The sequence below is a fragment of the Tachyglossus aculeatus genome, chromosome 3, assembly GCF_015852505.1.
Source record: "Tachyglossus aculeatus isolate mTacAcu1 chromosome 3, mTacAcu1.pri, whole genome shotgun sequence".
Taxonomy (NCBI): Eukaryota; Metazoa; Chordata; class Mammalia; order Monotremata; family Tachyglossidae; genus Tachyglossus; species Tachyglossus aculeatus.
In genome coordinates, this window is record NC_052068.1 from 103,210,855 (window position 1) to 103,223,991 (window position 13,137).

Genomic DNA, 13,137 nt, shown 5'->3' on the forward strand with positions numbered 1-13,137 from the left:
AGATGATCAGATGTTCCCCGGTGACACGTTCTAGGGGTGATTGTTACAAAATAGTGTGTTGGACGACCACATACTACTCTAAGGACCTACCATCAGATATGTACTCCCTCTCTGATCCACTCTCCTGTCCCACAGCCTTAGACCCTTTCAAGCCCACCTACTCACTGGGTTTCACTCTCCTGTCTCCCCGCTCCAACCCCTGCTTAAAATCACATATCCTCCAGGAAGACCTCCCTGGTTAATTTTTACTTTCCCCTGGCTTTAATCCCTAATCTACCACCGCACACGTTATTCCAATCACACAATTATTTACTCTGAATATCCTGTAGCATACACCCTATTTTTTTTAAACCCCACTCTTACATAGTCACTTTCCTTCTTCCTCTAATAATAATAATAATAATAATAATTGTTCTATTTGTTGAGTGCTTACTATGTGCCAGGCACTGTACCAAGTGTTGTACTATAAATTGCCGACTTGTACTCCCCAAGCGCTTAATACAGTATTCTGCACACAGTAAGTGCTCAATAAATATGATTGAATGATTGAATGCTGGAGTGAATACTAGCAAATTAAGTTGGAAACAGCCCCTGTCCCAGATGGGGCTCACAGTCTTCATCCCCATTTTACCAATAAGGTAACTGAGGCACAGAGAAGCAAAGTGACTTTCCCATGGCCACACAGAAGACTAGTGGCAGAGGCGGGATTAGAATCCATGGCCTTCTGACTCCCAAACCCATGCTCTATCTACTAAGCCATGATGCCTCTCCAATATATTTTATCTGTAATATGTTTTAGGGTCTCCATTCCCCACTCGACTGTCAGCTCCTGTCATGTCTACTAAATCTATTTTGCTCACCCAACCACTTACTATAGAGGCTTGTGCATAGTAAGTAGTATTACTGATGGCTGCCTCTCCAATACCTTTTATCTGTAACATGTTTTATGGTCTGCCTTCCCCACTCTACTGTCAGCTCCTTGAGAGTAAGAATCATGTCTATTAAATCTATTTTACTCACCCAGCCACTCACTATAGAGGTTTGTGCATAGTAAGTAGCATTATTGATGAGTGCTTGGTTTTGAATCCTTTGGGCATTTTATAGCCACTCTATCCTCAGTTCCACAGGACTTATGTCTATATTTGTAATTTATTTATTTGTAATAACGCTTGTCTTCCCCTCTAGATTATAAGGTCATTGTTGGCAGTAATTGTATCTGTCACCTCCGTTGTATTGTACTCTCCCAAGTGCTTAATACAGTGTCTCTTGCACAGTAAGCACTCAATAAATACCATTGATTGACAGGCTAATTCCTCTAGATTGTAGGTTCGCTGTGGGCAGGGAATTTGTCTACAAACTCTGCTGTATTGCTCTCTCCCAAGTGCTCAGTACAGTACTCTGCATATACTGAGCACTCAGTCTAATGGGGGAGATGGACATTAAAATGAATAAATAAACTATGGCTATGGAAATAAATGCTGTGGGGCTGAAATTCCACCTCCTGTTCTCCATAGGTGATTTCGACAATCCCACAGAAATGGTCAATGTCACCAAGGTGAAAGAATTCCTGCTGCTGGGATTCTCAGAGGTCCGGGAGCTGCAGCTGGTCCATGCTGCGCTGTTCCTCCTGGTCTACCTGACGGCCCTGACGGGGAATCTCCTCATTATCGCCATCACCATCGTCGACCGGCGCCTCCACACACCCATGTACCTCTTCCTCAGGAACCTGTCCGTCCTAGACCTCTGCCTCATCACCGTCACTGTCCCCAACTCCGTCTTCAACTCCCTGACCGACCATAGATCCATTTCGTTCCTGGGGTGTGTCACCCAGGTCTTTTCTGTGGTTCTGTTTGGTGGTTCAGAGCTGTTCATCCTCACGGCGATGTCCTATGACCGCTATGCAGCCATCTGCCTCCCCCTGAGCTACGAGATCCTCATGGACCAAGGGGCTTGTGGGAAGATGGCCGCCGCCTCATGGCTCTGTGGGGGGCTGTTTGCAGTGATGTCATCCTCTGGGACGTTCTCCCTGTCCTTCTGTGGGTCCTTACTGATCCGACAATTCTTCTGTGATATCGCCTCTGTGGTCCGACTCTCCTGCTCCGAAACACACCATGTCATCAATGTGATCGTAGTCACCGGGGCCCTTTTGGGCGTCATCTGCGTCAGTCTCATCATTGTCTCGTACGTGCACATCTTCTGGGCAGTGCTGAGGATGCCGGATGCTGAGGGCCGGGCCAAAGCCTTCTTCACCTGCCTGCCTCACCTTGCCGTCACGACCGTGTTTTTCACCACGGCTGCCTTCGGCACCATACATTCACCTTCAGACTCCTCCTCAGCTCTGGACCAGCTGGTTTCCGTGTTCTACACGGTGGTGCCCCCGACCCTGAACCCCCTAATCTACAGTCTGAGGAACCAGGACGTGAAAGCCGCCCTGGGGAGGGTCCTATTGTGTGAGTCCTTTCACCCAGAATAGAAAGTTCCTAATGATGCCTTGATCCTTTGTTTTCTCTCTCCTTGGATTGACTCTGAGCAAGGCACTTCAATCTAGAGAGACAGTGTTTCCTAGTGGAAAGAGCACGGGCCTAGGAGTCAGAGGACCTGGGTTATAATCCCGGCTCTGCCACGCGTCCACTATGTAACCTTGGGCAAGTCACTACGGTGCCTCGTTCTCGCCTGTCCCGCTGTCGACCCCCGGCCCACGTCATCCCCCTGGCCTGGAATGCCCTCCCTCTGCCCATCCGCCAAGCTAGCTCTCTTCCTCCCTTCAAGGCCCTACTGAGAGCTCCCCTCCTCCAGGAGGCCTTCCCAGACTGAGCCCCCTCCTTCCTCTCCCCCTCGTCCATCCACCCCGCCTTACCTCCTTCCCTTCCCCACAGCACCTGTATATATGTATATGTTTGTACATATTTATTACTCTATTTATTTATTGATTGATTGATTGATTGATCGATTGATTTTACTTGTACATATCTATTCTATTTATTTTATTTTGTTACTATGTTTGGTTTTGTTCTCTGTCTCCCCCTTCTAGACTGTGAGCCCACTGTTGGGTAGGGACTGTCTCTATATGTTGCCAACTTGTACTTCCCAAGCGCTTAGTACACTGCTCTGCACACAGTAAGCGCTCAATAAATACGATTGATTGATTGACTGATTTTCTGGGCTTCAGTTACTCCATCTGTAAAATGGGGATTAAATCGTACTCCTTCTTACTTAGACTGTATTAACTTGGATAGGAATTGTGTCCAACTCCACTATCTTGTTTCTAATTAGTACAGTCCATGGCACATAGTGAGCTCTTAACGGATACTATTATTATTGTTACCCCCATCTTTCAGGGTACCCTTTTGTACTTGGCCATTTTTCTCCTCTCACCCCTCTATGCAGGATCAATTGTACTGAGCGCTTAGTGGTACTCTGCGCACAGTAAGCGGTTAATAAATATGATTGAATGAATTGATCAATCAATGAACTGTACATATCCATAGTTACTGTACAATTAACTGTACTTAATGTGTTCTGAGTGATGTACTAAGCACTTGGAAGAGTATAATATAATAGACACATTCCCTCCCAAAGCTAAATTACAGTCTAGACATTGAGACAGACATTAGCATCAATAAATATATTACAGATATGCACATATGTGTTCTGGGACTGGGTGGGTGAAAAAGGGAGCAAATCAAGGTGACGCAGAAAGGGGTGGGAGAAAAGAAAATGAGGGCTTAGCCGGGGAAGGCCTCTTGGAGGACGTTTGCCTTATATGTAGCAGTGCATCATGTGTGGAGTTGAAGATTTACAATGAGGCTGAGAATTGAATACCTCAGTGATAAGGCAGCCTGCTAGGTTTTCATGACTATGAAGTTGTGAGTCAAGGAAGGATTCTATGGAACAGGGTAATAATAATAATAATAATAATAATAGTAATAATAATAATAATAATAATAATAGCATTTGTTAAGCGCTTACTATGTGCCAAGCACTCTTCTAAGTGCTGGGGTAGATACAAGGTAATCAGGTTGTCCCATGCGGGGCTCACAGTCTTCATCCCCATTTTACAGAAGAGGTAACTAAGGCATAGAGAAGTTAAGTGGCTTGCCCAAGGCCATACAGCAGACCAGTGGCAGAGCCTGGATTAGAACCCACTTGCTCTGACTCCCACGCCCGTACTCTTGCCACTAAGCCACAGTCTCCTGACAGCACTTACTGTGTGGAGAGCAACTTACCAAGTGCTGGGGATGTGTAAAATATAAGATTGGCGGACATATTCCCTGCTCATAGGGAGCTTACAGTTTAGAGAGGGAGACAAACATTAATAGAAATACATAAATTATGGATCGATACATAAGTGCTGTGGGATCAAGAGCGGTGAAGAAAGGGGGCAAATTCAAGTGAAGGGTGACACGGAAGGGAGTGGGAGAGGAGGAAGTCGGGGGAAGGCCTCTAAGAGGAGATGTGATTTTAATAAAGCTTCGAAGGTGGGTAAAGTGAACATCTGTCGGATATGAAGAGGGAGGACATTCCTGGCAAGAGACAGGACGTGGATGCGAGGTTGTTGGCGGGAGAGGCGAGATGCAGGTAAGGTGAATAGGTTGGCATTAGGGGAGCAAAATGTGCGGGCTGGCTTGTAGTAGGAGAGTAGCGAGGTGAGATAGGAAGGGGCGAGGTGACTGAGAGCATTAAAGATGATGGTGAGGAGTTTCTGTTAGACGCAGAGGTGGATGGACAACCACTGGATGTTCTTGAGAAATGGGGAAACATGGTCAGAGCTGGTAATGTCGGCCACTCAGTGATGTTTACTAAGCACCTATTCTCTGAAGAACACCATGCTCAGTTCTGAGGAAGAGAACAATGGTGGCTATATTAGACACGGTCCTTTGAGAGGGCAGGCACTGACAACTAGATGAGGGTTAAGCTCACATGGGAGATAAAGGCTCTCCTACTCCAGATTTGCCATGAAACAGGAGGCTACATCTGGTCAGAGAAAGTTTATTTGGTTGTGCTCAGCACAGCATTCTGCACGTAGTTAGTGCTCCAGATATTTGATGGACTGATTGATTTTGGTTTCCTTCTTCCTGAAGGTTGAAGGTTAAGAGGGACAGCTCCTCGTAGTCACACAGTCCATATATTTGGCACATCTAAAATCAATCATCATCATCAATCGTATTTATTGAGCGCTTACTATGTGCAGAACAGTGTACTAAGCGCTTGGGAAGTACAAATTGGCAACAGATAGAGACATTCCCTACCCAACAGTGGGCTCACAGTCTAAAAGGGGGAGACAGAGAACAAAACCAAACATACTAACAAAATAAAATAAATAGGATAGATATGTACAAGTAAATGATATGATATATCATATGTACAAGTAAAATAAATAAATAAATAGAGTAATAAATATGTACAACCATACACGTCACACAACTAACAAGCAGCAGAGCCAGGATTTGAACCCATGACCTCTGACTCCCAAACTCATGCTCTTTCCACTGAGCCACGCTGCTTCTCTGCAGAGCCATCTGCAGAGTATAGTATAGTGCTCTGCACAAAGTAACTGCTCAATAAATGCAACTGATGGATTGATTGGACTGTCATTGTCTGTTGAGGTTCTGAAATAGCTTCCTCCTCGTAGCTGAAGTCTGTTTTAAGTTGGCCAAGGCAGCCGTGGAGAAAAAAACCGTGGCGACGACAAGGTGAGGCAGGCAGGATTTGGCCTGACCTTCGGCGGCCGGCGTATTCAGCATGACCTAGAAGATGTGCACGAATAAAACCATGGTGGAGACGAAGCAGAAGACACTGTTTCAGTGTCAGTGTCAGGCACAAATGGCAACAGCCACCTTAAAGGCTGCATAGGTTTTAGAGCATCAGAGCTTTATGACAGATGGGATGTTGGAGAAAAACTGTGATCACATGGGACCGGAAGAAAGGTAGAGAGAATGTCTCAGCTGAACCGAAGACTCCTAGTATTCCCCCGATAAGCCAGGACCCGACTGCCATCTCAGGACATGTCCTGTGCTTCATGATGACCTCGTAGTACAGAGCACTGAAGATGGCTCTGCAGAGAAGCAGCGTAGCTCAGTGGAAAGAGCACGGGCTTTGGAGTCAGAGATCGTGGGTTCAAATCCCGGCTCTGCCACTTGTCAGCTGAGTGACTTTGGCAAGTCACTTTACTTCTCTTGGCCTCAGTTACTTTATCTGTAAAATGGGGATTAAGACTGAGCCCCATGTGGGACAACCCGATCACCTTGTAACCTCCCTAGCACTTAGAACAGTTTTTTGCACATTGTAAGTGCTTAATAAATGTTATTATTATTATTATTATTATTATTATTGTTATTATAGTCTGCGGAACAGGGACGTGAAGATGGTGATGGGGAAGTCCTGTAGAGTACTCTGCGCAGAGTAAGTGCTCAATAAATACAATTGAATGAATAAATGAATGAGTCCTTTCTCCAGAGATAGAAGGTTTCACTTAATACTCTGACCCTGTTATTTCTCTCCCCGTGGACTGACTTTATACAGACTTGGCGTCCAGAAAAGATCTGAGATATTTTTTCTAAGAGACGTTTCCTTCCTGAAAACTGATTATTTTCAATGGCTTTGACAAGTTTGGTAGAAGAGTTTTTTATCCAGCTGCTCTTGACTGGTACATAAATCTAGTTCCTGTGTCTGGGGATGGATCCCTGCACTTTATTTACCACCAGCAGAGGGTAGAGGACGTTCCTGAGAGTCAGGAAGACCTGTTTTCTAATCGGCTCTGCCACTTGTCTGCTGTGTGACCTTGGGCAAATCACTTCATTTCTCTGGGCTCCCTCATCTGTAAAATGGGGATGAATACTGTGGGCCCCATGTGGGACATGAACTGTGTCCATTTTTATCCTCAAATCTGCCCCAGAAGCTAGGAGTAGGGGTACAGGTTGAATTGTTCTAACACTTATTGCTATCAGTTGTCGCAATAAAAACCATTATGACTTCTCCTCCTACTCTTACTGTTGCTATTATTAGTATTTATTGTATAATATACTTCAATATTTAAGTATTAATTCAATTAATCAATCAATCAAATTGAAGTACAACAGAAGTCCATGGTACATTCTTTGCCCAAAAGGAGCTTACACTTTTCAAAAACGTTACAGGTGCCTGTGACACACAGCCATTCATTGTCAGAACCGGAATGAAATATTGGGGTCCTCTTCTCTTTTTTTGCCATGTCAATCTGAATATTGGATACAACCATGACTACCCAAATGGGCTAGGGTGCCTATTCTCCTTACCACGATAAATATTCAAACCCCAGAGTTGAAACAGAAAGCTATTATTAATTAATCAATTAATTCAATCATATTTATTGAGCGCTTACTGTGTGCAGAATACTGTACAAAGCGCTTGGGAAGTACAAGTCAGCAACATGCAGAGACGGTCCCTATCCAACAACGGGCTCACAGTCTCGAAGGGGGAGACAGTCAACAGCATGAGAAGCAGCATGGCTCAGTGGAAAGAGCATGGGCTTGGAAACCAGAGGTCATGGGTTCTAATCCCGACTCTGCCACTTGTCAGCTGTGTGACTTTGGGCAAGTCACTTCACTTATCTGTGCCTCAGTTACCTCACCTGTAAAGTGGGGATTAAGACTGTGAGCCCCACGTGGGACAACCTGATCACCTTGTATCCCCCCAGGGCTTTGCACTAAGTGCTAAACAAATGCCATCATTATCATTAGTATTATTATTATTAAAACAAAACATGTAGGCAGGTGTCAAAACCGTCAGAATAAGTAGAATTACAGCTATATGCACATCATTACTAAAATGAATAAAGGAGCAAATATGTACAAGTAAAATAAATAGAGTAATAAATCTCTAAAAATATATACAAGTGCTGTGGGAGGGCAATGGGGTGGGGCAGGGCGGGGGTATGGGAAGGAGGAGAGGAAAAATGGAAAGAGAATGATGAGAACGTTGAGGTTGTTCTAGGAAGAAGTCCCAGAGTGCGAGCCACATGGGAATGGGCAGTTATTTAGGTTGTGGGGGCCGGAACCACAAAAAGCACACGATCCCGGTCTTCCGAGATTCCGGGATAGTCAGCAGGCTTAGCGGAGCCCCGGGCCACTCCTCCCACGGGGAATCCTCCAGGAAATAACCCGGTCGTCGTCTGAAGGGATGGTGCAGCCATCCGGAGAGCCGAGAGGAGGAGGTAGGATCCTGACAGTTCTCACCCCTCATCCAGATCTTCGTGTCACACCCACCAGCGTCCAGGACCAACGAGATGGAGTGAGACTTTCTCTCAGCAGAGGTCGATGCTCCCCAGCCCAGGACAGGCACGGTGACTCCGCAGAGGAGCCAGGGAAAGGTGAGGGGCAGGGAAGGGAAATTTTAATATAAGCCCAGGATATAACAGGAAATTTCCTCTTCTTTCTTAATAATAATAATAATTGTGGTACTTGTTGAGTGCTTATCATGCACCAAACACCATACTCAGTGCTGAAGTAGATATGATATAATCAGATTGGACACTGTTCCTGTTCCACATGGGGCTCATTGTCTTAAACCCCATTATACAGATGAGGAAACCGAGGAACAGAAAACTAAGTACAAGTTAACATGTACTTCCCAAGCGCTTAGTACAGTGCTCTACACACAGTAAGCGCTCAATAAATACGATTGAAAGAATGAATGAATGAAAGTGACTTGCCTGAGGTCGCCCAGCAAGAAAGTGGCGGAGCCGGGATTTGACCAAGGTCCCCTAGACTCCCAGGACCACTCTCTTTCCACTATGTTGTGCTGCTACTCCAATTATGTAGAATTATGTGACCACAATCCTTGCAGATGTTTGTAAATGGAATAGACTTCTAGGAGCAGGAATGGTTTCAGTGCCGTCCTGATCCAAGGCAGGTTGATTGCAGGTGATGAACAGGCTGATTAGTTTCTATCTACTCCAGTGCTTAGTACACTGTCTGGCATATAGTGACCGTGATAAAATACCATAAAAAACCCCGAGATTCCATCCAACTCAGAGATTTTCTCCTCTCCTAGGCCCTTTTCCCTGGAATATTATTCCCATCCCTATCTTTTCAAAATATCCTTAGGCAGTCAACGTCAATTCTCAGAAAATGACCAAAGTCACCGTGAAGATAGAATTCCTGATCAGAGATTGGGGAGCTGCAGCTGGTCCATGCCGCGCTGTTGCTCCTGGTCTATCTGGCGGCCCTGACGGGGAATCTCATCGTCGGCGTCACCTCCCTCGATCGGCTCCTCCACACCCCTATGTAATAATAATGATGGCATTTATTAAGCGCTTACTATGTGCAAGGCACTATTCTAAGCGCTGGGGTGGTTACAAGGTTATCAGCCCTCCACCCCCCCACAACGGGGGCTCACAGTCTTAATCCCCATTTTACAGATAAGGTAACTGAGATCCAGAGAAGTGAAGTGACTTGCCCAAAGTCACACAGCTGACAATTGGCGGAGCCGGGATTTGAACCCATGACCTCTGACTCCAAAGCTTGTGCTCTTTCCACTGATCCACGCTGCTTCTCTACTTCTTCTTCAGCAAACTGTCCCTAATCGACCTCTGCTACTTCTCCATGACCGTCCCCAACTCCACCCACAACTCCCTAATCAACAAGAGATCCATCTCCCTAGCGGGCTGTGCCTTCCAGGTGTTCTCCATGGACTGGTTTGTAGGCTCAGAGCTGTCCCTCATTACGGTGATGTTCTACGACTGCTAGGCCGCCATCTGCTTCCCCCTGAGCTACGAGGTCATCATGGCTCGATAGACCTGTGGGAAGTTGGCGGCTGCCTTCTGGCCCCACGGGGGCCTGTTGGCAGCCATGTGTTCAGCCGGGACGTTCTCCCTGTCCTTCTGCGGGCCCAACACCGTTCCCCACTTCTTCTTTGACGTTCCTCTTCTGCGGAAGATCACCTGCTCCGAGGACCACGTCGCCATCGACGCGACTGTGACTTTTGGGGCAGGCTTAGCTGTCCTCTGCTTCATTTCCATCGCCATCCCGTACACACGCATCTTCTGAACGTGCTGAGGATGCCGGCCGCTGAGAGCCGAGCCAAAGCCTTCTCCACCTGTCTGCCTCACCTCGTCGTCGTCATTGCTTTCCTCACTGCAGGTGCATTTGTCTACATCAAGCAGCCCTAAGACTCCTCCTTGATCGTGGACCTGCTGTGTCCGTGTTCTACACGATGGTGCCCCCTCCCTGAACCCCCTCATCTAAAGCCTGAGGAACCGAGACATGAAGGCCACCATGGGCAGGATCCTAAGAGGGTCACTCACCCAGCCTCCGCTCTGGGACAAAATGTCTCCTTCCTTGTGCAAATAATCTCACCTCACCACTTAAACTAGGAATTGCCTTTGGACCTAGCCAGATACTTACCTGTCCTACGGTTCACAAGTTCACAGAAAACGCAGGACGTTGATGAATTATCAAAGTCTGGGAGGGAGGCGGCTAAGAATGAAGTATGACTGACAATCCAGTTTTGGAAAGGCATCATGACCTAAAGGAAAGGAAGACCCTGTAGACTGTTAACTCATTGTTGGTAGGGAATGTGTTTAACAACTCTGTTAAACTGGAATCTCCCATGTTCTTAGTACTGTAAATCCAGTTTTGGGGTCGGTTCCAATCCCTGCTCCACCACTTGTCTCTGGGTGACCTTGGGCGAGCCACTTACCTTCTCCGTGCCTCATTTACTTCATCTGTAAAATGGGAATTAAGATTCTGAACCCCGCATGGAACAACTTGATGACCTTGTATCTACCCCAGTGCTTAGAACAGTGCTTGGCACGTAGCAAGTGTTTAACAAATACTATATAGTTTTTTAAAATTTTATCATGGCCTAAGGTAAGTGCTCAATAAACATAATTGACTGATTGAGACTTGAGCTCTGATGCCAGCTCTGATACTGGACTGCTGTGTGACCTAGAGGCAGTGACTTAACATCCCAAGAATCTCTCTTCCTCTTACACTCTGAGCTCCTGTGCAACAGGAATTGTGTCTTAACTGATTCTTTTGTTTCTACTACAGCATGTGGAACAATTTAGGCACACAACATCCTAATAAACACAATAATGATCTCATTAATAGTAATGACTATAAAATATAATGATATGCTCTTTAGCAAGACTCTGGAGGTGGGAATGAAAGTTGGACAATGGGAGGTGGTATGGGAGAAGTGAAGAAAGGATGACTGCAGATTCATCTGTCTTATCAAATCCATCCTGTCTCATCAATCCATCTTTCCTTCCTTCCATCCATCCATCCATCCATCCATTCATCCATCCATCCATCCATCCAAAGCACGAGATTGTAAATCAGAGGTAGTGGGTTCCAATCCTGATTCTGCTACTTTTTTGCCATATGACCCTGGGCAAGTCACTTCACTTTTCTGTGCCTCAGTTCCCTCATCTGTAAAATGGAGATTGAGACTGTGAGCCCCACGTGGGACAGGGACTGTGTCCAACCTGATTACCTTGCATCTACTCCAGTATTTAGAACAGTATTTAACTCTGTGTTCTTTAAATTATTGCTCTCAATAAAACGAAGGAACGAATGTGCCAGTATCAGAATGAGGTTGAGAATCCGAATGAGGATCCGCATATCAAGAAGATTACAAATGTGATTTTTTAAAGTTTCCTGCTTGAAAGGGGGCATGGTTTTAAGGGTACTTATTTCCCTCTCTGAGAATCCAAGCATCCAGTCTGAGACCAGCCAGTGATTATGTGCACGGAACCAGCTGTCAGGAGAGCACAGTTCTAATCCTGACAATGCTACTTCATTCAGCCATATTTATTGAGCGCTTATTGGGTACGTGGCACTGTACTAAGCTCTTGGGGGAGTGCAATATAATAGTAAAAAGACAGATTCCTTGCCCACAGCAACTTGATTATAGGCACGTCATTTTATTTCTCTGTCTCCCAGCTTTCTCATTTGTAAATGGTGATAAAATGCCTCGTCTCTCTCACTCTCTCTTAAATGGTGAGTCCGGTGTGGGCTAGGGATAGAATCTTTTCTGATTACCTTATATCTTTCTTGGTGCTTAGCATAGTGTTCAGTACATAATCAGCATTTAATTAGTACCAGGGAAGCAGCATGGCGTAGTGGATAGAGCATTGGCCTGGGAGTCAGAAGGTCATGGGTTCTAATCCTGGCTCCACCACTTGTTTTCTGTGTGACACTGGGCAAGTCATTTCAGTTCTCTGAGCCTCAGTTGCATCATCTGTAAAATGGGGATTGGGTCTGGGAGCCCAACATGGGACAGGGATTGTGTCCAACCCTATTCACTTGTTCCCCCCCCGACCGCTTAGTACAGTGCCTGACAGTAAAGCACTCAATAAATATCATTAAATGAATGAATGGCACATAATAAACGCTTAAAAATACTATTATTAGTACCATCATCATAAATATTATTCATTGTTATTATGAAGAGAGGTTTCCAGAGTTAAACCATGGAGAACCACGTGTAGGAGTTTTACTGTGAAGAGATAACATCTTTGCCTCTCCTTGCCGGTTGCGGTGCCTTGGAAAAGTGGAGGGGGGAGGGTGACTTTTATGTCTCTCCCCAGTTCATTGATTGAGACAGGAACACGCCTGCCTGTGCATCCTCTGAGGGCAGAGATTTCCCCCTCTAGACTGTGAGCAGTATTCTGTGCACAATATTCCTTCAGTAAATGCTCTTGATTGACAAGAGCCCAGGGCTCAGAAAATGTTGCAGAAAGTTGAAAACCTCCTTTCTTTAGATAGTTTACTCCTCTTGTACAGGGACCATGAGTTCTTCTCCTAGTTGTCCCCAACACCTGATGTAAGGCTCTGTACTCTTCCAGACTGTGAGCCTGTCTACTAGACTGTGAGCCCATTGTTAGGTAGGGACCGTCTCTATATATTGCCGATTTGTACGTCCCAAGCGTTTAGTACAGTGCTCTGTACACAGTAAGCGCTTAATAAATATGATTGAATGAATGAATGAATGCTTGGCACATAGTAAGCGCTTAACAAAGACCATAATTATTACTATTATTATTATTAAATGATATTTATTGACGACATATTGGGTGCAAAGCACTGTAGTAAGCTCTCAGGAGAGTTGAAAAGAGATAAAATTTATTTCATTGTTCCTTCTCTCCAGGAGATC